General features: G+C 50.3%; 1 long non-coding RNA gene across 2 annotated transcripts in view; it reads left to right on the forward strand.

Annotated features, from left to right (window-relative positions):
- LOC105513122 overlaps positions 1-22,935 on the forward strand; it is a 24,204-nt gene extending 1,269 nt beyond the window's left edge. Inside the window, exons 1-2 of one of the 2 annotated variants that reach the window (XR_001001944.1) lie at positions 94-248; positions 22,605-22,935. This is a non-coding gene — a long non-coding RNA (uncharacterized LOC105513122). Of the gene's footprint in view, positions 1-93; positions 249-22,604 lie in introns of those variants that run through there. The other variant, XR_001001945.1, reaches the window with a different exon arrangement.
- The last annotated feature ends 4,384 nt before the right edge of the window (positions 22,936-27,319 follow it).

Below are 27,319 nucleotides of genomic sequence, written 5' to 3' on the forward strand. Positions count from 1 at the left end.
GAGGAGGAGGGTGGAGAGGGAAGGAGGGAGCGCGCGGAGCGCGAGGGAGGAGGGAACGAGAGAGCAAGCGGCGGAGGGAGGGGAGACCAACTTCTAGTGCTACCATAATTCGCCTAAAGCAGGTGCAGCAACTTTCACCCCGCCTGGCAGCCCGCTGAGAGCTAGAGAAGACCACGTGCACCAAACTTTAGGGGAGGAAAAATGGGAACGTGGGGAGAAGACGTGGGGCGGCAGATCTGAAAAAGATGGTAGGATTCACCCTGGCCTCGGACTCATCCTATGGCGCGCTTGCAAACCCCGGCCATCCCCTGGAGTCTGGAGGTACGGCCAAGTCCTGCTCCCACACGGTTCACTGGTTCCCGGCGGGCTGCGCTCGGCGCGGGGAGTGGCCGGGGGCCCAGAGACGGAGCCAGCGTCAGGCTCGGGCCCTGCCTGGCCTCCCTCCTGCTCCCCACTGCGTGGGGGCTGAGGGTGGGCTTTCTGAGCCGAGGGTAGGCGGTGGGGAGGCCCTTTCAGGGCTTTGTGAACGGTCACCCCCAGGTGCGCACTGCCTCCCTCTGCGGAAAGGGAATTTCCCGTATAGTGCTCTGCGAACCAGTGAAGAAGGGGCCCAAGGCCAGAGCCACGCGGGCAAAGTGAAGTGCAAAGTTGAGGACGAATTAGATTGTAAACAAAACTCCGCGTCTCTGAACATCGCTTTTGCCCAGGTGGACTGGAGGGGTTGTGGTGGTGGTGGCGATGGTGTGTTTGGCTTGGGAGGGGGAGGTCTGGGTGAGGAAATGCCCACGGCCCAAGGGGCAGGGCTGTGCTGGTAGCAGACGCACCACTCAGAGTCCCGTGGAAATCTGAATACCCGTCCCACCTCCCCGCCCCACACACGCCGGCAACATCTCCCATCTGTCTGCGTGTGTTGGGGGTGGGGAGAAGTGAAGGAGGCCTCAGGAGTCCTCATGAAGTATCCCAACCCAGTCAGTGATGCCAGGTCCCCATGACCAAGGGAGGATCCTGCTGTGGGATCAGGACAGGAAGACAATGGCTCTTGAAGCCTCCCCTGGTCCTAAATCCTCAGGCAGGTGGACAAGGGGCAGGCATAGTGTGTGAGCCCCTGTGGAGTGGGAGCTGTAAGCCTGAGGGGTGGGGGTGGAGCTGCAAGGATTGATGCTAAGTTGCCTGGGGGGAGGGGATTTCTTGGCCCTTCCAGTGGGCCTTGAAAGGAAAGGGGATGTCAGAGAGGAGGCACCCTCTTGGGTTGTTTTTCATCACTTCTGTCCCTTTTCTATAATGTTATTGACACCTGCACAGGTCCACATTTTATGTATTTGCCCTGTTGGGCAAGTGTGACAGGCATACTTAGGTCTTGCTGGAGCATTTTAGATTTCTAGGTGTGAAATTGTGCAGGGAAGACTCTAAGTGCCATTTATGTGGACATCTTGGTGTCCTTTCCAGTGTGGCAACTGAGATAACCATAGCCATAAGAATAAAATAACAGCTAACATCTGAGTCGCACCACCCACCAGCCATTTAATCTTCACAGTAACCCCAGGAGGGAGATATTTCTATTATCTCCATTTTATAGAAGAGGAAACTGAGGCACAAAGAGATCAAGTCACTTGTCTGGGCTTACACAGCTGCTGGTCAGTGATGAGCCAGATTCCAACTAGAGCCACTTCAATGAGGACAAGAAAGAAGCTCATGGTGGTCTCTGAGGTGGCACTGCCTGCTTGTGGGTTAGCTGAGGGGAAGGATATTCTGGGAGAAAGAAAGCCGTTGGTAGTACTATCTGATTTACCTTCTGTCGAGGGCCAGCTCTGGTGGAAGTCATGGTGTGTGGACAGCCCCAGGCCAAGCCTGGAGTGGCAGGTCCTTGTGTCAGACCAGCTGGGCCAGTGACTATGTCCTCAGTTCTCCTTCCCATCCTTCTTGCAGCAAAGGCTGAGGGTGGGGTGAGAACTAGGGGCTTTGGAGACAAAAGAGAGAATTTCTGTAGGGGGCCATGGAATAAGGTGACCTCTGAGGGACTTCTCCAGCCCTTTTCTGGCTGGTTCACTGAATGCTTTTCCCATCCCCTTCCTGCAGCAGCCCTTGTACCTCACACATGGGCTCACTTGCCCAGAGGGATTGCCCTGGGAAATCCTTCACTTTCAGTTCAGTTTACCCCTCATCTCCAGGCCAGTTCAGTTCCCAGCTCCCGGTGGGCTACAGTGGGGGCTCAAGGCATCAAAAGACCCTGTCTTGTCTTCACCTAAAAGGCATTTTAGGGAGGAAGACAAAGCCTCCCCAAAGAAAGATACAGAACAAATGCCCCCAAATCAAAGAAGCCAGTCCAAAGCCCTTCTTCCTGGTGCAACAGCTTCGTTAAGAAGGTTGAAAAGAGTAGCCCTTGGCTCCAAAGTGGGAGTGACTGGGAGCAGGCAGGAGGATCCCCTTTTTGTCCTTGTTCCTTCACGGGACTCAGGGCAGGTGCAGGTGCTTTGGCGGTGGCGGGAACCAAGGCTCATGGCTTGGCCCCTCCATGGGGGCCATAGTTAAGAGCACAGGGGCTAGAGTCAGGCAGCCTTGGGTTGAACTTCAGCCTCTGTCACCAGTGTGTTAACCAGTGTGTGACTGAGGCAAGTTACATGATGTTTGAGTCTCAGTTTCCTCACTCATCAATTGGGAGGTTAGGAGGCCTCCTTGGGTGGTTGGGAGGGAGGATGGGCAAAACTTCTAGCCTGGTAATGTGTTCCTCACATGCTTTCCATAATTACTTATTTTCCCTTTGATGAGCTCCAGGATGAGGAATGTTGACCTCACAAAGCTGCAGATCATGAGTTGCCACTTATTAAATGCTTGCCAGGCAGTCGAATAATGTGCTGTTCAGCTTATCACCCCAGCAATGGTGACTCTTCTCCAGGTGAAGCTGAGAGAGGTCAAATGACTTGCTCAGGTCACAGAGCTAGGAAGTAGTGTGGCAAGGACTTGCTCCCAGGTCTCCTGCTCTGAAGCAGATGCCCTTTCCCAAGGTCAGCCGCCATCCTATTGTGGAGGTGAAGTGGGCTGATAGATGAGCTTGTTCCTAGCAGCAGGCCTGATACTCAGGAGTAGGTTGGGGTGGTAGTGGTGTGTGCATCTAGAAACATTTGCTTCATTCCCATGGTCCCAACAAACCTAAGCCCAGATATTTTATATTTATTTTATTATTATTATTGAGACAGAGTCTCACTCTGTCACCCAGGCTGGAGTGCAATGGCGCGATCTAAGCTCACTGCAACCTCCGCCTTCCGACTTGAAGCAATTCTCCTGCCTCAGCCTCCCGAGTAGCTGGGACTACAAGCTCATGCCACCATGCCCTGCTAATTTTTGTATTTTTAGTAGAGATGAGGTTTTGCCATGTTGGCCAGGCTGGTCTCGAGCTCCTGACCTCAAGTGATCTGCCTGCCTTGGCCTCCCAAAGTACTGGAATTACAGGTGTGAGCCACTACACCTGGCCAAAAACTATTTTTTAGTTATTGAGGAATAAAACTTTATCAGCATAGGCTGGGAGCGGGGGCTCACGTCTGTAATCCCAGCACTTTGGGAGGCTGAGGCAGGCGGGCGGATCACCCAAGGTTGGGAATTCGAGACTAGCCTGACCAACATGGAGAAACCATCTCTACTAAAAATACGGAATTAGCCAGGCGTGGTGGCACATGCCTGTAATCCCAGCTACTCGGGAGGCTGAGGCAGGAGAATCGCTTGAACCTGGGAGGCGGAAGTTTCAGTGAGCTGAGATGGCACCATTGCACTCCAGCCTGGGCAACAAGAGCAAAACTCCATCTCAAAAAACAAGACAAAACAAAAAATAAAAATAAAACTCATTTTATCTGCAGTAACTCCACTCCACTCCGCTCCTAAGTATATGCCAATAAAAATGCATATGTACATATGTTCACCAAAAGGCATACACCAGAATGCTATGCCATCTATTCGCATGTGCTCACTATTCACAATAGCCGTCAACAGTGGAATAGGTGACTAAACCACGGTCTTCTCATCCGTGGGCTAGTACTTGGCAATGACAATGAGCAAACCATTGCCACATGCAACAACGTGGAGGAATCTCACAAATATAATGTTGCTTACAAATATGTTGAGCATAAAAGCCAGACACAAAAGAAAACACAGTTTGATTCCATTGATATGAAATTCAAAACCCAATCCAATGAATTTATGGCATTAAAACTCAGGAGCATGGCTATTTTAGGTGGAGGTGTGACAGAGGGGCACAAGGGGATTTCTGGGGGTCTTTTTGAATTTGGGAGTTGGTTACATACATGTGTTCACTTTGTAAACATTAATTGAGCTATACATTTTGTGCTTAAAAATGAAACATGTAAAAATCATTGCTAATATACGCCTTTTCCATGACTCTCCTTCTTTCCCATTCTCCATCCTTCCCTTGTGGTTTCCTGAAGTTGGCCTTCCCAGGTAAGTTTTCTACTCTTACTGCTTTGGTATTGCTTGGGTATCTCAAAATTTTCTTTTGTTTTAGTTATTTATTTTTATTCATTTTTGTGGCATAGTCAAATATCAAGCAATTAAAATTTTAAATGCAAGGTAGCCTGCTCCTTGTTTTTACTTGTGTTTTGCTGAACTTCATGCTGCCGATATGAATGTCTATATGTTTGTTGCATGTGTTGTGTTTGTCTCTAGGTCACTTACTTAAGAGGCCACTGGAAAGGATTCTACCATATCAGTGCGCCCCGTCTTGTTTTGTCACCCAGCCTCCCACTGATGGGACAGTTCGATTGTAGTGGATGTTTGGGTATTATGGTCTCATTGCTGTGGTAGGCTTCCTTCTGTGACCTCCCTTCCCATTGTACCTCTCCTTCCCCGCTGTGGTTCCTCTACTCCGGAATCTTTTGCCTTTCCCATCTCCCCACTGTTCCTCCATTCCCTGCTTCCCAATCTTTCTGACTGGGAAAGGCCTAGAATTTCTGCTGATTGGAGGTGAGGGAGGAATAGGAGAGGGACAGCCTTTTCCTTTTCCACAAAGGCTGCTCTTCCCCAAGATCAATGATGATTTAAAGAGAGAACTATTTCATTAGGGGTTGACATCTTAATGAACTGTGCCAGGAACTTTCAAGGCACTCTCTAGGCTTCCTCGGTTTTAAGCGGGGCTCCTACCTCTGGGGGAGGCTTATCAGTTTACCATATTGCCCCAAGTAGATGACCATGGTAGTGTGGGTAGCTGTGCCAGGGGCTGTGGAGGAGAGGGCCCCCAGGACTGGAGTGAGGCTGGCTTGTCCTTCTAGGTGCCAGGCTGACCAGGGGCCTGGGCCCTTGGAGATGTTTGCAGTTCCTTTTGGGACTTTTAGGGAGTCAGAGACTCAGGCCTTGTCCAAAGGGTAGTGGGCATGGAACTTTGGGCTGATTTGTCGAAAACCAGTCATTAAAAATCAGGAAATAGGCCGGGCGCGGTGGCTCAAGCCTGTAATCCCAGCACTTTGGGAGGCTGAGACAGGTGGATCACGAGCTCAGGAGATCGAGACCATCCTGGCTAACATGGTGAAACCCCGTCTCTACTAAAAATTACAAAAAACTAGCCAGGCGAGGTGGTGGGCACCTGTAGTCCCAGCTACTCTGGAGGCTGAGGCAGGAGAATGGCGTAAACCCGGGAGGTGGAGCTTGCAGTGAGCTGAGATCCGGCCACTGCACGCCAGCCTGGGCGACAGAGCAAGACTCCATCTCAAAAAAAAAAAAAAGATCAGAAAATAAACGATAACTTGACAAACAGTGAGTGATTTTCCACTAATTGGAACACAGCATCTTTAGGTCAAATGAGATCCCTACATGGAAGGATTTCTGTGCAGGAAGAGAGCAGAACATACTGGGAGGGGCCAAGAGAGCAGACCCAGTGCCTTATCCTTCCCTCATGCACCCCACCCATGGGGGTGGGGATGGGGTGGAGGATGCATGAGGGTAGCAGAAGCCCCAGGAGTGGGCACAGAGAAACGAATTCCTTTTCCGTTCATTTAGTTCTTCCTTATCTTTTTTTTTTTTTTTTTCTTTTTGGAGACGGGGCCTCTGCTCTGTTGCCCAGGCTGGAGTGCAGTGGTGCAATCACTGTGATCAACCTCCTGGGCTCAAGTGATCCTCCCATCTCAGCCTTCCGATTAACTGTGACCACAGGTGTGAGCTACCACACTCGGGTAGAGAAGGGGTCTCTCTGTTGCGCAGGTTTGTCTCAAACTCCTGGACTCAAATAATTCTCCCGCCTCGGCCTCCCAAAGTGCTGGGATTGCAGGTGCAAGCCACCTCGTCCAGCTCTTCCTTATCTTTTAGGAGCTATCCCACATCTTCCATCCACTTAAAGACTTTTGGATTTAAGTCTCAATTCTGTCACTTTTCTAGCCCCAAATCCTGAAGCAAGGGGCTTGACCTCAGTTTATTCAACTGCAAGATGGGAAGAAAGATGACAGTCTGGCAGAGAGGTCATGAGGATGCATATGGCTCATGTAGGATTCTTCTCAGTTTAGGCATTGGATAGACTATAGCTACTGTTACTCTTTCTTGATTACCCCAGCCCACTTCTGCCTCTTTCCAGGTGCTTTTTAGCACTCCTATGTCATTGATGTTACAATGTGTTGTTAGCTAACTTATTTAATAAGCTCCTAGTAACTTTTAACAAACCCTATTGTTTGTTAACTGTTTAGCCATTTTATGCTTCATTTCTCCAACTAGATAATAAACTCCTTAGTTTAGGGACCCACAGTTTCAGTCATTTGGGGATTTCTCGTTGTACCCAGCTTAATTTCTTTTGCAAGGTAGCTGCACAGTACTTGCATATTGATTTGATTATGATTTGATACTTTAGAGCAAAGTTTAAAAAACAAAAATAGCCTAAAACTTTAGGGCAAGTTGGTGTCCTGCAGTTATCAGCTGCATGTTGTAGGACATATGTAATAACTGTGTCTTCATTGATTGCAAGGAAAGAGCTGGCTGGGGTCAAGAGGGGAACTTGGGTAGAAAATGGAACAAGGAAGACTCTCACTGCCTCAGAGCCATCCCCTTTTCTCAGAGGGCTGTGCTCCCCATTCTTCTTATCTCTCCTCTGGCTCCCTTTCTGCTTGTTGACTTAGGATGCCTTCAGAACTCTGTTCTTAGCAGAGGATGCATTCCTTCCCTATGGAACCTGGAAGACCTGAGGCTTGGGGTCTCAGCTGCTGGCCCTGGAGGGTGAGGTGGGATATGAAGGAGGAGAGTTAAAGCCCAGGTAGACTCACATTGAAAATAGCTGCCGTCTGTTGAGCATCGACTGTTCACCAGGCACTTTTAATATGTATCTCTGATTCCCACAACAGTCCTATTTTTTTTTAAGAGAAAGCAGTGCTCCAAATATCAGAGGCAATGAATATAGAGTAGAAATAAGGGAAGGTAAGAGAGTCTTTATACATCCCTTATTGTGTGTGGCATCTGGCTGGGTCCATGGAGTGGGGCTCACACACTTCCTGATCCTTGTAATTCTATGCAAGGTCTGGGCTCCAGGCCCCACCTCCTTCCTGGTTCTCCTGCACCCCCTCTGCTTTCTGGTCTTCACCATGTCCCCTAGGGTCTCCTCCAGTCCCCTCTCCTCTTAACCCATGACTCTCCAGCCCCCAGGACCTCTCTCAAGGTTGTTAGGCAGCAGGAAGTCCCTGGAGCCAGGCAGCTGAAGGCAAACTGAAGCTGGGTCTTGCTTAAAGAAGAACCACCCATACATCAGGCACTGTGCTAAGCGCGTTCCACACATGACCTCATTTCACCTCCCAACAGTCCTCTAAGATGATGCAACAGATACTTGTTGGTGCCCTGTCTGGTGCACTGTGACTTTTCACCCCTAAGGCTTCCAATCACTAGTGCCTGCCTTTCCTAGCCTAAGGGTTTCCTTTGGGCATTAGAGCCCACTTTTCCACTGTGTGGGAGGCCAGAAGTGCCAGGGAACTAGCACTTCCTGGAGGAGCCCTCCACCCATAACTGATGGGAATTGGTATATAAATACCCCTACTCCCTCACTCCACTTGTGGGATAACTCCAAGTCATGTGTGCTATGCATACTTCCAGGGTTTCCTCTGTGGGACTGAGCCCATCCTGTAGCTGGCTTGGTAACATATACTTTGTTGCCTCCTTTCCTTGTCTTACTTCCCCACTTTTCTACTGGTATTTCCTTCACCTCCTAAATCAACCATTTGCAATGGAATAGTGTCTCAGGGGCTGCTTCTGTGGGAACCCAGCCTAAATCAGGTTGATACTATTATTATCTTCATTCTATAAATGACAAGACTAAAGCTCAGAAAGTTTGAAATTCATACGTGGTTCCACAATTATGTAAGTACAGCACCTGCCTTCATACCCTGGCTTGTTACGCACCAGAGTGATCACCTCATTGCTCTGGTATATGGCTTCTTGAGGGCCCTTTACCTCTCAAGAAGTCTGGTTCAAGGCATTTCCCCTTGGCCTCCTGCCTTGAGAGGTAGGAGGTGGGGAGCAGGGTGGGTCAGGAGTACACTGGGAGTATTTCCAGCCCACCTAGCCCCGGTCTCCCTGTGGGACACTGGCCAGCAGTCATAGCCAGTCTTTGGATTGCAGGCAGAAAGAAGCAGAGAACACTTACAGGGCTGGAGATATGATGAATAGAAAGAAGTGAAAGCCACTGGAGTGCTGGAAAAGAAGAGAACTGAATCAGGGGTACAAGGAGAGGGCGGGCTTGGGGCTGAGGAATCTTTCTGAGCATTTGCAGTACACAGCAGCTCCTGCAAAAACTGAAGGAATGAGATGAGAGATAGGAAAGGATTTATTTTTTTCTGTTTTATTTTAGAGTCAGGATCTCACTTTGACACCCAGGCTAGAGTGCAGTGACGTGACTATAGCTTGCTGCAGCCTCGAATTCCTGGGCTCCAGAGATCCTCCTGCCTTAGCCTCTGAGTAACTGGGACTACAAAAGGATTTCTTGATGTTGGAGTTTGCTCAGCCAGGGAATGTGGAAAGTCCCCTGCTGAGAACCTTCGGACCAGAAAAGAAATCGGTCTGCCTCTTTTGTGAGAGTGGAGGTGGGCCCCTTGGGGCAGGAAAGACCTGATCCCTCCACAGACAAAAGTTACCTGGTGAGAACACCTTCATGTTTTCTATTTGTTTGGTTTTCATGGCACCTTTGTCTTAGTTTAGGTTCTCCCTGAAGCAGACTCTGACAGTGATTCAAGCATAAGTGGTTTATTTGGGAGGTGGTCCCGGAAATACCAGTGGGGGAGCAGGGCAGGGAGAACGAGGGAAGGCAGCCAATAAAGGGAGTGTTATCCCACTGTCAGCAAGAGGAGTGCGGTCCCACTGGGGACTTGAGCATGCGTGACACACACTGCACACAAGCCAACCCACGGGTGCAGGCCCTAGGGTACTCATCCATCAACCTCCCCTTCATCATGGGCTGCGGCCTCCTTCTAGGCGCGCTCTCCAGCACTTCCGGCCTGCTCTGGGTTGGAGCCAAGGGTGTTTCCACGGCCAGGAAAAAACCCTCAGGCAAAGAGCAGGTGTTGGCAGTAAGCAGGCTTTTACCTTTAGAGGCGAACACTGAGAGAGATGGGCAGGGTGCCAGTGCCTGCCACACTCTGCCCTACTGTTCTCCTGCTTAACTTTTCCTTTTCATGAGTCTCTGTGGGCTCATCTCATCTCCCACTGTCCTGTCTGAAGCACTGGGCATTGCCCCACTGCTCTCCTCATCATCTGTGCTCTTGGACAAGCCCATGTACTCTCATGGTTTTATCTACCACCCGTGAGATGGTGGCTCCCACCACTATCCCGTGTGGAACCTGGATCCCATGCCCATGTCTGTGGGCCTCCAGGGATGGCACACTCAACATGTCCCCAGCCCAAGCCATCTTCTGTATCCATAACATGCTCCACCTCTGCATTTTCTCCCCATTGGTGGCAGCATAATCTACCCAGTCACTCTAGAAACTAGAATCATCCCTTGGTTCTCCTTATCTCTTTCTCTTCACATCCAGTCACCAAGTCCTGTGGCTTCCAAGGCATTTCTCAGAGTCATTCCCTCCTTTTTACCTCCACTCCCCCTACTATTGGTCAGGGCAGGACCCTCATCATCTCCCATCTGGAGTATTCCAATAGCTTCCTAGCTGGCCTCCCCACTTCCAGCCTTGTCCTCTTCTGGAGCCTCCCTTCAGTGCATACTCCACAGTGGTGAAAAAGTTCTATCTAACATGCCAGCCCAGGCTGGGTGTGGTAGCTCATGCCTGTAATCTCAGCACTTTGGGAGGCTGAGGCAGATGGATTGCTTGAACCCCATCTTTAATAAAAATTAAATAAATAAAATTCCAGCCTGACCTTGTCATGCCCTGCTTAAGACGCATTCAAGGCCAGGTGCGGTGGCTCAAGCCTGTAATCCCAGCACTTTGGGAGGTCGAGATGGGCGGATCACGAGGTCAGGAGATCGAGACCATCCTGGCTAACACGGTGAAAACCCGTCTCTATTAAAAAAATACAAAAAACTAGCCAGGCGAGATGGTGGGCGCCTATAGTCCCAGCTACTCGGGAGGCTGAGGCAGGCGAATGGTGTAAACCCGGGAGGCGGAGCTTGCAGTGAGCTGAGATCCAGCCACTGCACTCCAGCCCGGGCAATAGAGCGAGACTCAGTCTCAAAAAAAAAAAAAGACGCATTCAAAATTCATGCACCTTGGCTGGATGCACAGGGTAGAAGGTATCATTTCTTGAACCTCTGGTTCTATCCCTGGCCACTCCCAGCTCTGCCACCTGGGACTTGTGGCATGTTCTGTGCTCTTCCGTGTAGCTGGACTTCATCTCAGACTGTATCCTCTGCTTGGAATATCTTTTCTCCCATATGCTTTCACTGCTAAGACCCAGCTCAGATGGCACCTCTTCTTGGAAGTCTTCCCTGAATGCCCCAGGCTGGATTAGACACTCTTCTTCTGTGCTCTTGTATCAGTGCAAACGTCAGAAAATCCACTTCAAAGGGGCTTAAATAACAATGAAAATTGACTGGCTTTTGCACCTGAAAGTCAAGGGAGCAGGACTCGCTGCAGATGATGTGTGATCTAGGGACTTAAAATGATGCCCTTGGGTTCTCCCATTGCTTCACTCTGTCTTTTTCTGGGTGGGCTTTATTCTTAGAGTCCTTGGAGGGAGTCCCATCAGCTTCAGACTCACATCCAGCCCAATTCGGTCCAGTGAATTGTTCAAGCCAACACTTAGCTTATTTGGACTTGACTAAGGATTGACTTGCCCTTCTCCAAACCCATCAAAATGGCCAAGGGCTTACAGTGTTCTACTTCAGGGGTTGACAGATGATGGCCAAATCCTGCTTACCACTTGTTTCTGGAAATAAAGTTGTATTGGAGCACAGCCACACTCATTTGCTTATGTATCATCTGTGGCTGTTTTTATGTGACAGGGGCAGAGTTGGGCAGTGGAGGCAAAGACCAGCAAACTTTTGCTGTATTTTAAGCTCTGCAGGCTATGAGGCAAAATTGAGAATATGCAGGGATTTGCGTAACAAGAGAGAAAACAAATTTCCACAAAAATTTTATTGATGAAATTACAATGACAATAATAATTGAGTACTTTTTTTTTTGTAATACAGGTCTAATAAGAAGAATGAAATTTGGGGAAAGGGGATAACATTTTGCTTGGTTGGCGTTCAAAGTTAATGCTCCCTATTATCAAATTGACCACCAATGTTCATCTGTGAAAACCACTTAGCTAACAGACCATACAAAACCAGGCAGGATTTGGTCTGTGAGCCACAGTTTGCAGACTCCTGAATTAAATCAAAGCATTACAGAGCTAAGGGAAGAGACAGTGGGAAGCTGATACTGGAGATGATACTGACCCTGTAGGTCTGTGCGAGGCATCTTATAAGGCATTTCTTTATAAGGCAAGTTCATGTCCATTGAGCCCCTTAATCCTGACAAGAATTCTATGAGGGTAGGCAGGGCAAGGGTGGTTGTACACTCTTCAGAGAGGAAACTGAGGCTCAGAGAGAAGTGGCTTGTCTGAAGTTTCATTGCAAAGCCTCTCTGGGACACCTTTGAGTATGCTAAGATGTGGACCTTGGAACATGTGCTTTGTTGAGTAATTGAACAATTATGGTGTCTCCTGGTTGGAAGACAGAGGCTAAGCCAGCAGAGGGACAGGCTGGTCTGAACATGGCCTGGGAGGCTAAGTTTCCAGCTGGTTCTGTGACATCCAGTGGTCTCCAGGAATGGGGCTGATCAGCATGGTGCCTAGGAACCCAGTGTAGCTTCAAGACTCTCTGAGCATAGGCCTGTCTCCCTATGCAGGACTGGGGATACCAGCATAGCAGCTAGAAAGAAATCAGGGCTGGGCGTGGTGGCTCACATCTGTAATCCCAGCACTTTGGGAGGCCAAGGCAGGAGGGTTGGTTGAGACTAGCCTGGGCAACATAATGAGACCCCTTCTCTCTTTTTTTTTAGATGGAATGTCACTCTGTCGCCCAGGCTGGAGTGCAATGGCGTGATCATGGCTCACTGCAACCTCCGCCTCCCAGGCTCAAGCGATTCTCCTGTCTCAGCCTTCCAAGTAGCTGGGATTACAAGCACCCGCCATCATGCCTGGCTAGTTTTCATATTTTTGTAGAGACAGGTGTTTTGTAGAGATAGGTGTTTCATGTTGGTCAGGCTGGTCTTGAACTTCTGACCTCAGGTGATCCTCCTGCTTCAGCTTCCCAAAGTGCTGGGATTACAGGTATGAGCCACTGTGCCTGGCCATGAGACCCCTTCTCTACAAAAAATATAAAAATTAGACAGGCATGATGGCATGTGCTTGTAGTCCCTCAGGAGGCTGAGGGAGGAAAATCGCTTGAGCTCAGGAGGGGAAGGTTGTCGTGAACCAAGATCTCACCATAGCATTTCAGCCTGGGCAACAGAGCAAGACTCTGTCTCAAAAAACAAACAAACAAAAAATAGAAATCAGACGTCAGGCAATAATGCCCAGCCCCACAAACAAAGATTTTGACCCTGTACCTCACTGGCTGCAGCTTTCAATGCCTGGCCTCATCTGGGTCCCTGAGGAGCAAGCCTGCATCCTGTGTCCTGTGGGCAGGCTGTGAGTAGCCCTCCTCCAGGCTTACCTGGCCTCAGGCAGGGCTGCCCAAGGTCAGGGAGGGTGGGTAGAGGCAATCAGATTTGAAGGACAGATGCTAAGTTCCTTTCCAGGATGATTTGTAGGTACTGAGCATGTGTGTTCTGGTACATACAAATACACACACAGACACTTCACACATTCCCTGTCTCACACATGTTTTCACACTCCCATAGTCACCTCCATCTTCACTACCACCATCTCATACTCACATACATGCACACTCTCATGGTTTCTCACTTTTTTTTTTTTTTGAGATGGAGTCTGGCTCTGTCGCCCAGGCTGGAGTGCAGCGGCATGATCTCAGCTCACTGCAACCTCTGCCTCCCTGGTTCCGGCGATTCTCCTGCCTCAGCCTCCCAAGTAGCTGGGATTACAACCATGCACCACCACACCCAGCTAATTTTTGTATTTTTAGTAGAGACGGGGTTTCACCATGTTGGCCAGGCTGGTCTAGAACTCCTGACCTCAGGTGATCCGCCCGCCTTGGCCTCCCAAAGTGCTAGGATTACAGGTGTGAGCCACCGTGCCCAGCCAGTTTCTCACATTTTTTCATGCACTCTCAAGCTCGCACAACATATTCATATGCACAGCATGTTCATACATACCTCTATTAGTTTCCTGGGACTGCCACAACAAAGTATCACACACTGGGTAGCTTAAAACAATGAGAATTTATTGTATCACAGTTTTGGAGACTAGAAGTCCAAAAGCAAGGTTCTTTCTGAGACTTGTGGGGAAGGGCCTTTCCTTGCTTTTGCTGGCTTCTGGTAGCCCCAGGTATTCTTTGGTTTGGAGGTGCATCACTTCAGCCTCTGCCTCCATCTGTCTCTGTGTCTTCACATGGACATCTTATATGGACACTAGTCATATTGCACGAGGGCCACTCTATTCCAGTAGGGACTCATCCTAACTGATTACATCTGCAGTGATACTGGTTCCAAACAAAATCATATTCAGAGGTGCTGGGTTAGGACAAAAAGATATTTGAGGAGGAGCACAATTCAACCCAAAACACCACCTACAGCCATAAAATCTCACATGCACAGGCCATACTGCCATAGTGACACAGATATAAACATACATTCCCATAATCACACAAATCACACACTCCCATATACACTTTCAGGATCAGACACTCCCATGGTCCCCTCACATGCACACATACACATGCATACACACGCATGGTGAGGTCATCACACACCCACTCCTTTAGGTTCCCAGTCTTACAGCCCTACACACCCCCTACAGTCACACCCCTTCACACGCCCTCCTGCCCCCGCCTCACTCCCAGAGGCCGCCCTGCGGAGGTCACGCTCAGAGACCCGGCACATTTGCAGTCTCGCACTTGGCTCATACATCTCACATCCTCTCCCACCCACACAGTCTCTCCCCTCTGACTCCTCCGCCCAGCTCACCAGTTCTCCCACCAACCCTCATGGTGAGGAGGCAGCAGACTGGCTCTGTCCCACTCCAGGGGGGCACCAGGTGGCTCCCCCCTTGTCCTCTGGAATCTGGTGCCCCCACAAGCCTTCTGCCTTTTCAGGCTCCCACGCTTCCCTCTCAGGGGCAGACAGACAGACACATCCACACACTGTCACGCTCACACACACACACGCGCCCCTCCGGCAGCCCCACGGCAGCAGTCTGTTCCTCATTATGGGCCAATGCGCCTGTTTACTCACCCAGCTGGAGATGGTTAGAGAGTGATAAATAATGAAAGAGAAAACAGGCTTTTCCCCTCTGTGGCTTCTATTTATGTAACATGTGTCACTGTGCATTCACAGACTTTGTTTCGGAGCTGGTTGCAGGAAATAGTTTATTTTTTCCGGACGGTGGCTTAAGGGGTGGGGAGGTGGGGGGCAGGGTTGAGTTTCTGGTCTCACGCCCATAGGAGTTTCGGGATCTGGCTCCCACAGTCCTCTTCCCCTGGTGCCTCCTCTCCTCACCTCCCCTGACACCCCCGGGGTGGACATCATGGCTAGAGGCTGCCTCAGAACGGGGTTCTCCCACTCTACCTATTTGGAATGGGCTGGGGTGGTTGGGGGCCCCTCCCAGCTGCCTCTGAAACCTCCCAAACAGATGAGCTTGTTTTAAGAGCCAGAGAGCTTGAGGCTGGGACTCCCAGAGAGGAGGCAGTTGGACAGGGGCTTCCTAGGTAGCCTGCACCTGTTGTTGGGGGAGGATGCAAAATGATTAATTCTATAAAATAAGAAAAAAAAGATCCATACCTCGTGTTCACTTAGCACTTTCATCCTCGTGGTCTCTCTCAGGCCTCACAACTTTTAATGGCCGCTTCCCAGATGAGAGAACTGGAGGAGGGCTTGCCATGGTCTGTGCAACTGGCTGATGAGGAGCCAGAACTTCACACTCAGGCCTCTGAGTCCAGAAGAGCCTCACACACCCCGCTGCCTCCTCCTCCCAAGGGTGCCTCCCTTGGTAAAGTTCCGGTCAACCTCACTCATTCTAAGGTGGATGGGAGTAGTTATAAGGGTGTGGGGGTTGGAATTTGGGGAACGGTGAGTCATCAGAGGTCTGAGAAATGTCCCCTTCCCCGCCCTTTCCTAAACACTAAGGTGAGCCTCCTTTGGGTGACAAACCAGAGAAGGAAGAAGCAGTAGAAGGCTGCCCTGCTCCCCAACCGCCAGTGCAGGGAGGCTCTTGGGAAGTTGGAAGGACACCTGCCCCGACCTGAGCCTGTCTGTTTGAATGCCAGGGCAGGGAGACAATGTCTTTGTTTGACATGGAGTCCTGGTTGTACCCCAGGTGACCTGCTGGGGGGACCCAAAGGTTCTGACCTTTGAGGAATATAGCATCCACTATGGAAAATGGGCCCAGAAGCCCCCAACTCCTGCAGGCTGTAGGGGATGAATATATATAGGTGCCATGGGACTAAGGTGCAGGACAGAATCCTGCCCAGTGACCTCAGGGTTCTTGCAGGGAGCATCCCACAGGAATCTCCTGGCTGGGGGGTGAAGCAGCCACCTTCCCAAGACAAGGACTTTAAACATGGTCTGACAAGCAAGAGCACATATGGGCCAAGGGCAAAAGAGAAAAAGTGCTAAGGAGGCGGTTTTCAAATTTAGTGGGTGACAGATTCACAAGGGAGCTTATTAAATGCGGATCCCCAGGCTCCTTTCCTGGCGTTGATTCAGCAGGTGGGGGGGGAGGGGCAGGAATCAGCATGGTTAGCAAGTTCCTGAGAGTTCTCAGACTGGTGGTTTCCCAAAGACTGGGAGACAACAGTGCCCTATGTGGGCCCTGGAGGCAACCCCCCAGCCCCAACACACAAAGATGAGATGCAAGCATCATGGTTAGGTCAGGAGGGAATTTGACTTCCCCCAAAGAGTGAGAATGATTTGGTTAGAGAATGATGAAATTCATCTGGTCCGAAGGAAGGGCGGGAGAAAGAGAAGAAGGAAAATATAATTTACCAATACCTATATGTGCCAAGCTGTTACATGACACTTTTCGTTTTGCTTTGTGTTTTTGTTTTTTAGAGACAGGGTCTTGCTATGTGGCCCAGGCTGGAGTGCAGTGGCACAATCAAATCATAGTGCACTGCAGCCTTGAATTCCTGGGCTCAAGTGATTCTCCTGCCTCAGCCTTCCGAGTAGCTGGGACTACAGGTGCATGCCACCATGCCTGGCTGTTACATGACATTTTTACCTGGCTGCTTTGACTTTTTGACATTCATATCCATTTTTGGAACCTAAAATGCTGTCAACATTCTATTTCTTATTACCAAGTAATGCTCATACAGACATACCCGCCACAGCCCGAGTCAAAACTTTGTGTCAGCTGGAATGTTGTGCACACCTTGGAGCATTTACCACATGCTAGGCATTGTTTTCAGTGCTTTGCACATACTGCTTTGTTTTTTACTGCACCACAACACCGACAGGCAATACTATTCCCATTTTACTGATGGGGAGAGCAAGGGTCAGAGAGGTTTAGTGACTTGCCTAAGGCCACCCAGCTACGTCAACCCTGGCAACAGGAAGAGCTGATGCTTCTGTTTTTTTACTGATCCAGGGAGGGGCCTGCTTGGGGAGGTAGAGGGACTGAATCCAGATCCTGCTTTATAGCCCCCTCTCCAGGACTCCCTCCCTCCCACTCTGGAATGGAGAGGTGGATGGAGAGGCACCCTCTCTGCCACTCACTCAACCCCTCTGCCTTTAGGACCCTACCAACTCTCACAAAGCCCACCCAGCTTGCACCCTGAGCTCTCTCCCAAGAAGCTGAGCCCCCGAGGTCTCAGGCACTCCCTTCCAATTCAGTCCCTGGAGCACTTATGACTCTGAGGGAGTTCCCAGAGAGGGGGCTGAAAGAGGTAGGGGAGCTTAAGGAGCACCTTTCCTGGGCTTCCAGGAGCCTCTTATATCCCTATCCCCTTGGCAGAATGGGTGTGTCACAACTGGAGGGTGGGGGTGTATCGGGACGGCAGAACTGGCCAGACCTACGGTCCCAGATGTTTGTTCAGGCTGTGGGCTGAGCCTGATTTCAGATGTAGGAACTCACAGCAGCTTCATGGGGGTCCTGCCCAGACCCCCACATGGACATTCACTTGCTCACTTGCACACACCCATGCCCTCCTGCGACTCCCCTCCACACAAAGTTCCACTTACAAAAACCCAGACAAAGCTCCAGACTCTAATGTCCCTGCGGACAGTGACATGAATGGTAAAAATCATCCTCAACCCCAGGTGCTCTGCACACGCTGACTCTAAATTTCACATTGATCCTGCAAGCACGCTTTTCCTGATTACCTCCCCCTTCCCACCACACATCTTACAGATGAGAAAAATGGGCTTCGGAAAAGCCAAGTGACCCATCTGAGGCCACACAGCCACCCCACAGCAGATCGGGGATGGGGGTCCTTCTGTTGCGGAGCTTACCCGCATCCCTCTCACCAGGCTGCTCTTCCCGTCTGGCTCCCAGGACCCAGCAGGTGTTCAGCACGTCCACTGATGAATGTGTATGGCTGTGTTTTCTTTCACACACACTCAGTGCAGGCTCCAGCTGCCCCTCTCTCCAAACCCACTCTGAGCTGTGATCTCCCTGCAGGCTCAGAAACTTGCAAACCCTTCGGCTTCCTCCACAGCCAGAACTAGCACCAGCCTGAATTCCCTGGGCTCCAGTCTCAGTTTCCCCTAAGTTTCTCAGGCCTGCACACCTGAGCAAGTCCCTCCCTGCTTTGAGCAGACCCACAGCAATGGCTGGGCTCCTGCTCCAGGCCTGACTCCCACTGTGGAAGCCTCTAGGGTCCAGCCACCTCCATTCTCCTCTCTTCCTCTGAAACATCAGGACTGGCACTGCCCCCACTCAGCCCCCTCTCCCTGCAGCCCCCTGGGAGCCCAGGCTTTGCTTGAGGGCAGTGAGTGAAGCCGGCTGTAACAGAGAAACCTCAGGCTCCTCTTTAGAAGTCCCCGGAGGAGGCAGATCTGAGGAAAGGCTGCCGAGAAGGCGCCTGCAGCAATGTCAGCTTGAGAACAACCCGGCTGACAGGATGCTGAGCGGGGATTAAGGTCGGGATCAGGGAAGCCAGGGAAATGAAGGCAAGTTCCCTGCTCCCCTCGCTGCCACCGCTGCTGCCTCAGCTGGGTTTGTCTTCTTGTTTGTTCTGGCTCTGGGAAAGTGGGCGGGGAGGGAAGTGGGCAGGGGTGAGGTGGGGAGGTGGAGGGAAGGACAGGGGAGAGGTGGAGAAGGGCCGGTAGGGGGGTGGAGGGAGGTGGAGGAAAGAGAAAGTCAGACCTCCTCTGGGTCTTGGGCTCAGCCAGGGACAGGGTAGAGGCGCAGATGGCCCTTACGTGGGACCCTTCCCCTACACCTGTCCCTATAACTGGCCTACCAGCCAGTAGAGCAGCCAGTCGCCCCCACCCCCCCTGACCCCCGGAACCCTCCCTCATGTCCTGAATGTGGATGGCAGGACCAGTAAGAACAGAATTGACCTTACCCTGAGAGGCTCCCAGATCAATGAAGTAGATGCAGTCTACCTCCAGAGAGGAGGTGAGCCTGTTTCCACCTGTCTACACATGCAAGATCCCCTGTTCTGGGGAAAGACCATTACCCCAACCTGCCTCATCATTGACATGTCACAAGAGTCCAGCTAAATGGGCTACTGATTTCCAGGTCATCCAGTGCACCACAGTTCCAGTGAAACCTCAAATCCTTGCATTGCCATTGGTGTGGTAGTGAAGAACGTGGTTTCTGGTTTCAGATGGCACGGGGTCACCTTTTGGCTCTGCCACTGATTTGCTATGTCACATTGGGCAAGCTGGCTAACTTTCTATGCCTCAGTGGGATAAAATCATAGCACCTCCTTATAAACTTGTCAGGAAGATAGAGGGAGTGGACACGTGCGAAGTGCTTGGCTTAGGGCCTGCCATGGAGGACAGAGGACATATGCCATAGGGTAGCTTTATTTGTTTTTGGGGCAGAGTACAGGAATAAGTGTGGCAATTTGAAGTGACTTGCCTGAAAGCTTCCTGGGGGAAGGGGTGTGGAAATCTGATTTCGGAGGCTGAGACTGGGCAGGGGTAGAGAAGTGAATTGGGGGTATGGAACAGAGCTCCCATTTGCCAGGTGAGTGAGTTAAGGATGTGTCTGGTGAGAGGCAGAGAGGATGCATTTTCTACGAGCCCCACTTCCCCCTCCCAGCCAGGCTTTCTCCAAAGTTCCTGCTTTAACTAGGGGTAACTCTTCCAGCCCTGCCACGGGCAGGCCAGGGGTGCCAAGACCATGAAAAGATGCAGATTTTCATGGTGACCTTCCCAGAATGGGATTTATTCCAGAAACCCTAGCCATTCAGGGCGACTCCACTTGTACCTGGGTTTTCTGGACCTGGCAAAGGAAGAAACAGGCACAGAGAGTACAAACCTGGAGGCAGATGGTCCCTGGGGTTCAGCTCCAGCTCTGCGACTGATCATCTACGTGCCTTGGAGCCAGTCAGTTAGCCTCTCTGGACCTTAGCTGCCAGGTCTGTGAAATGAGATAGTAATATGTACCTTAAGAGTTGTAATGATGAGTAGTTACTCCATAAATATCCACTGTTGATATTCAGCTTAGCAAAGAGTTGCTGAGGTCCAGCTAACTACTGGGGCCCTAATGAATGAGAGACCCTTTCCTAGCCCTCGAGTAGCTGGTAGCCTGCATGTGAGTCCAAATATGATGCTGAAGGCAGTGGTGCTACCTTAAAGGTCCACCTGGGAAACAAAGAGAAGGAGATGCTGGCATCCATGTCCCAGGCTGCAGGGCCTGCTCCCCTGACCCACCCTGCAGCCCTGCTTGGGTGTCCTCAGCCTATCACCCTATCTCTGGACACCATGGCCAGCAGGCTGGGGATGGGGAGAGTGTTGCGGAGGGAGGGGAATGAGAGTCTAGGGTTCTGGGGTTCTGGTAATTGGGGAAAAGCTCTGCTGGGTCTGATTTCTGGGGGAAAGCCTTGGGCAGTCCCTGCAGAAGTGTGTGAGGAGCACCTTATTGGGGATTTTTTTCTCTAGGGGCCTGGTTCTGGAATTCTAAAGACACATTTTCTTTTCTTTTTGTTCTGTTAATAAAAGTTATGTATATTTACTGTTTAAAAAAATGGAAAATACAGGCCGGTGCGGTGGCTCATGCCTGTAATCCTGGCACTTTGGGAGTCTGAGGCGGGTGGATCATGAGGTCAGGAGTTCAAAACTAGCCTGGCAAGATAGTGAAACCCCGTCTCTGCTAAAGCTACAAAAATTAGCCAGGCACGGTGGCAGGTGCCTGTAATCCCAGCTACTCGGGAGGCTGGGCAGGAGAATCGCTGGAATCTGGGTGGCAGAGAGGTTGCAGTGAGCCGAGATCCGGCCACTGCACTCCAGCCTGGGTGACAGAGTGAGACTCCATCTCAAAAAAAAAAAAAAAGAAAGAAAGAAAAAAAAATCAGGTCGCCGCAGTGGCAGAGAGGTTGCAGTGAGCCGAGATCCGGCCACTGCACTCCAGCCTGGGTGACAGAGTGAGACTCCATCTCAAAAAAAAAAAAAAACGGAAAATGCAGAAAAGCATAAAAAGGGAAATAAAGATCAGCCATAATCTTCCCACCCAGAGATAACCATGGTACGACTTTAGCGTATCTCCTAGTTTTGTTTTTTTGTTTTTTTTTGAGACGGAGTCTCGCTCTGTCGCCCGGGCTGGAGTGCAGTGGCCAGATCTCAGCTCACTGCAAGATCTCCTAGTTTTTTTAAAGCTGACTCTTATATACACATTTACACACACTCACATCACGTACATATTCACAAATATACATTCACATGTACTCACACATTTATATACACAAATATGTAACTTTATTACATGTTTAATGTACATGTCTTTAAAAGTTTAGAAACAAGATTGTGGAATCATGAAATATATCACCATTTTGTCAACTAATTTTTTTATTAAATGAAATATTGAGAACTTTTCCCCCAGGTTATTACATATTCTTCTCCAACATAATTTAAAATGACTGTATAGTGCTCTTTGGGCATAAGGCATATCATTTTATTAGTCATCACCTGTTGGTCATCCATCCATTTCTAGATTTTTGCTATTGTAAATAACACTGAGATGAACATCCTTGCAGAGAAATCTTTGAGGGGGTCGCTAACTTTCCAATTGTCTGTTCATGTCTGTCTACTCCCAGGTTCGATTTTGAGCCTTTCTAGGCAGGATCTATGTCTGATTTGTCTTTGTGACCCCAAAGTCTAGCTTGGCTGCTGGTTCACTGAAGGCATCCAATAATGGTTGAATTGAGTTGCTTTTCTAGAGCACGTGCCCTGGGCTGAGGAATTGGGAAGGTGGGCTGATGAGGAAAGAGCCCACCTCCTCTGCTAGAACACTCAGGGGTCCCCAGTGCCTCTATGCTGGGCCTGCTAACTTCTCCTAGGAAAACACCTTCCCAAGCAGAGCCACTGGCCATCCCAGAGGCTCACTGAATGGCCCTGCTGTATCTCTTATCTTCCCAGGCAAACTGAACCTCACCCCTGCCTCTGCTCTGCCTGCCGCCTCTCATGGCACCAAAGGAGCCTTTGTCTCTCCTCATGGGGACTCTCAGCAGATGCTGACATTCTGACTGAAACAGATTTGTACAATCATGGATTCTGAAGTGGAGACCCAGGTCCCAGTGTTTCAGTGGGTCTTTAAAAAAGAGAGAAAGAGAGAGAGATGGAGAGAGAGAGAGAAAGTGAACAAGAGCACGAGAGGTAAGAGGCAAAAGCTGAGAGGTAAAACTTACTAACTTAATTTCCCCTCACCAGCATCCACACTCCCAGCCTCCTGGAATTTCCTCTCTTCTTTTTGATTTTTAATCTCTTCTTTTCTTCTCTTTTCTCTCCCTCTTCCCCTTTCACTCCTTTCCTTCTCTTCTTTCTCTGTCTCTCTCTCAGCTCTGACACGAACATCACCCCCCACCCTCCTGTCCTCCTCTCCCCTTCTTTTTTAAGTTTTTTTTTTTTCTTTTAACTTTCAAGGTCATTCCGGACTCCTGACGCCGCCAGTCCCGCGGTGAGACGTGAGCACCATTGGCGTCCGTGGCCTCTGTTTCCGTGGCAACCCAGTAACCATTAATTTTCAATTAAAGGAGACAAAAAGCTCGATGACAGCTCCAGGTCTGCTGAAGATGTCAAGAATCTGTATTAATATACAGCAAGAGAGCATAATTGTGTGTCCATCTTCCAGAGCAGCGAAAAATGGAGGGATAATTACCAGCTCGAAAGCCACTCTGTAATTTAGTTCTTACTGTCACCACAGCCCTACACATTAGCATAAATTAAAAGCAGAGTTTATTGTTATCAAAGTGCATTGATATCGCCAGACCTGCTTTCTTCCTTTTAACTGTTTGTTGTGGGTGAGTGACTCCCCAACTCTTGCCAGGGTCTCCCCAGAGTGGGAAGAGTGGAAGTGTGGCTGCTAGACCTGAAGGGTCTAGCTGCCAGCCTCCCTCAGGGCAGGTGGGGACAAGGGTCAGGGTGTTGCCCCTCTGATAGGGCCTGGGGATGATTCGGGGGATGGAAGAGGCTTGGATATTTATTCACCTTTCACATGTAAGTGCTTTGTTTTGCCTAGGAGCACTCCAGCCCTTTGCAGAGGGGGCTGCTGCCCCATCGCGGGTCCCCCTTTAGTGCCTAGTACAGTGCAGGGCAGGTGATGAGTGCTCTAAAGCAACCTGTTAAGGAATGAGTGCATGTATAGGGGTATCCCCCATGGGGTGAACGTCAGTGGAGAGACCTTGCATTCCCTGTTCAGGGTGTGGCTAGCTCAGGTGAAGATGCTCCTGTCTGTGGCCCAGTTCCTGCTTGGCCACCCAGGACCCCAGCTCCCCAGAGGGGTCCCTCTGGACCCCACACCCCTAATCTTGCCTCTTGGCCTCCCACCTCCGTGGCCTGGGTCCTGCCGTGGCCACCGCCTTCATACTCACCTCTGAGTGGTTGCAGCACCTCGAAGTGTCTTGCTGCCAGAGTGCCAGTGACAGCCACAGAAATCATGAATTTCCGTGAATGGGGGATGCGGAGTTTCCTTGTATTCTATCCAGAGAGAGCTGTCCTTCAGAGGGGAATTTAGTGTAATTACCCTTAAGGGAGCGATCCTTACACAGTCAGTCACAACACTGACCTCCTGGCTGAGATTTGACAGCAAAATTGCAGGCTGTGTACTCAACAGAAGGGGCATCCTCCTTTTTTGGGGGTTGAGGGGGGAGGCGGGAAGGAAGGAGGAGGAGGGAAAGGAGACTCAGCGGCTTTGAAAAGAAAAGTGCTGGCTTACAGCTGCCAGGCGAGCGGGTTCTCCTTGGCAAGGCGTCTACAGGGCAAGGAGAAGGTGTCCAGAGATCCCCTGGCACTTCACCTGGCTCATGAAGAGGGGCCAAAGTAGGCACTCCGGCCCTTCAGATCTTTGAGCTCTGGTTTGTGATCTTAGCTAAAGTTAATCTTATTGTAAGAAGGATTTGGAAGGTACTAGGCACTATTTGATAAACTTCTCAGGCATGTTTTCCCAAACATATCTGTCCCTGGTCCCTCCCCGGTGCTAGAAGTTCCAGAACCCGCTCGCCTGGCAGCTGTAAGTTCCTTTTACCTGTAAGTTGACAGATCCAAGACCCAGTAAACCTGCAACTGGGTTATCTGGAAGGACTAATGTGCTAATCTGTGACCACTCCGAATTTAGCATGGATGCATCTCTCAGATGTGCTGGCACATCACATGACTGAATCCAAAGGACATGGGGATCAGGCAAGTTTCCATGAAGGATTGGAAAAAATCTGGTGTATGGGTAGATCTTGATGGACTGTGAAACCTGGGAAGGAATAGAGGTAAATCCCCAAATCTCAAAGTTGGAAGGGACCCCAGAAGCCAATGGGTCTGAACTTCGCAGAGGAGTTACCACCTCTCTGTTCTACCTCTATCCACAACACAGGGCTGGGTGCGGTGACTCACACCTGTAATTCCAGCACTTTGGGAGGCCGAGGTGGGAGGCTCACCTGAGGTTAGGAGTTTGAGACCAGCCTGGCCAACATGGCGAAACTCTATCTCTACTAAAAATACAAAAATTAGCCAGGCATGGTGGCACGTGCCTATAATCCCAGCTACTTGAGAGGCTGAGGCAGGAGAATCACTTGAACCTAGGAGGCGGAGGTTGCAGTGAGCCGAGATAGTGCCATTGTATTCTAGCCTGGGTGACAAGAGTAAAATTCTGTCTCAAAAAACAAAGCAAAGCAAAGCAAAGCAAAACAAACAAACAAAAACAACTCGGCCACCTCTGCCTGCACAGTTTCTAACAGCAGGAGCTAGCTATCTCTATAGAGGCCCATCCTGCTGTTACATAGCACGGACCATTGCCAAATTCCTCCTGAGTTCAAATGAAAATCTGTGTCCATGAAATTTCTTCCTTCCTTTTGGAACCCCTTTGGAACAAATCTAGGCTTTCTCGGGAGGGACAGCCCTTCAGCTACATGGGGACCATGCTCAGCTATTCATCATCTTCTCCTCCAAGTCTGTGACCCATCACCTCTGCCTCATCCTTTCGGGAAAGTGCCCAAAAGTAGTCTGAAAGGGCACAGGATGGCCCCAAATGCAAACCCAATGTTTTTTTTTGTTTTTTTGAGACGGAGTCTGGCTCTGTCGTCCAGGCTGGAGTGCAGTGGCCGGATCTCAGCTCACTGCAAGCTCCGCCTCCCAGGTTTATGCCATTCTCCTGCCTCAGCCTCCGGAGTAGCTGGGACTACATGCGCCCACCACCTCGCCCGGCTAGTTTTTTGTATTTTTTTAGTAGAGACGGGGTTTCACCGTGTTAGCCAGGATGGTCTCGATCTCCTGACCTCATGATCCGCCCGTCTCGGCCTCCCAAAGTGCTGGGATTACAGGCTTGAGCCACCGCGCCCGGCCGCAAACCCAATGTTTATTGAGCATCTGCTATGTTCCAGACAGAAACACCCACCATATCTCTTTTCTTTTTTTTCTTTTTTTGGAGACGGAGTCTCACTCTGTCACCCAGGCTGGAATGCAGTGGCACGATCTCAGCTCACTGCAACCTCCACCTCCTGGGTTCAAGCAATTATCCTGCCTCAGCCTCCCGAATAGCTGGGACTACAGGTGCATGCCACCATGCCCGGCTAATTTTTTGTATTTTAGTAGAGATGGGATTTCACTGTGTTGCCCAGGCTGGTCTCAAACTCCTGAGCTTAGGCAATCCGCCTGCCTCGGCCTCCCAAAGTGCTGGGATTACAGGCGTGTGCCACTGCGCCTGGCCCCATTATCTCTTTTCATCCTCTCCACCAATTCAGTGAAGGGAGGACATATTATTCCCATTTTACCACAGAGAAAAGAAGGACCCAAGAAGCTTCAAATCGCTTGCCCCAAATCACCTGCCAGCAAAGGGCAGAGCCAGAATTGGGAGCCCAGACTCCTGACCCAGGCCAAGGACTTTCCTTGAGAATCCAGCTGCATTGGTCCATACACCCCTTGAGCACCATTGGGTTTGGGGAATGAGCTCTGCCATCATTCTCCTGTCTTTCCACCTCCATGACGCTGTTCTGCAGAGCCTTTCTCTCCACTTGGCAGGGAGAAGGAATTCCAGGGGAAACCCAGCTTAAGTCCTGCATCCTCCCTGAAGGCTTCCCTGCCCATCCCAGGCCTCAGTAACTGCTTCAGTAAAATGACAACATTGGACGTTATTTACTGACCACAGGACCATGCTTCAGCACCTACCCTAAGGTATTTGATTCAATCCTCCAGGCATCTGCCCTGGCTGAGGGTTCTGCCTGAGCTTCTCTCCCCTCAGATACCTGCATCTCCTTCAAGGACCACCTTCTCTGGGAGGTCTAACCTAGCCATCCTTTCCCAGGTTTTTGTACCTGCTCTATTTCTTTCTATAGCTCATGTCACCTTCTGGAGTATTTAATTTATTGATTATTGTGCTCATTGCCTATCTTCCTCCTCTTTAAGTTCCAAAAGGACAGAGGCTGTATTTTGTATACTGTTGCATCCCAAGCACCCAGAACAGTGCCTGACATATAGTAGGTGCACAAGCCATATTTGTCAAATGACAGGAGGAAAACTCAGAACCCTTTGAGGCAGGTGTGTTGTTTTCATAGCAGAGAGGAACTAGGGCTGTAGTTCTGGGTTAGGTGGCTTGTCCAAGGTCACAGAGCTGGCCATACCCAACTGTGTGTTGGGCTGCTGAGTATGAGGCCGTTTGGGGTGGGCCTTGAGCCTGATCCTGTTCTGAACAGTGTGTGTGTGTGTGTGTGTGTGTGTGTGTGTGTGTGTGTGTGTGTGTGTGTGTGTGATGGCTTCCTAGGGGATTTCTGCCTGCATTCCAACCAGCAGGTCCTTCCAGGCACCCTCCCCTCCTTTGTAGGGCTTCTTCTCTTCCTGCAGTTCCTTTCAGTCCCTGCTTTCTTGCCCCAAGCCTGGAGTGGCCTGCAAGTGCAGTCCAGCTCACCTCCCTCCCCTGAGCACATCGGTCCCTGCCTGGGCTGAAGTCCACACCGGGAGCCCAGGGTGCCCCTGGAAGGCCCCCACCCTGGCCTCCGAGTGGCTCCTCTCCCCAGAGATGTAAATCCGGGCCCCAGAGTGGCCACACAGAACATACATCTTAAACAAACACTTCTCCTTGCTGTTTATCTCCCTGGCCTTTAAACAAACTCTTTCAAAGGTTTCTGCTGATAGGAGAGATTTACTGAAAACCATTC

This window comes from Colobus angolensis, unplaced genomic scaffold, assembly GCF_000951035.1.
Source record: "Colobus angolensis palliatus isolate OR3802 unplaced genomic scaffold, Cang.pa_1.0 Scaffold105, whole genome shotgun sequence".
NCBI lineage: Eukaryota > Metazoa > Chordata > Mammalia > Primates > Cercopithecidae > Colobus > Colobus angolensis.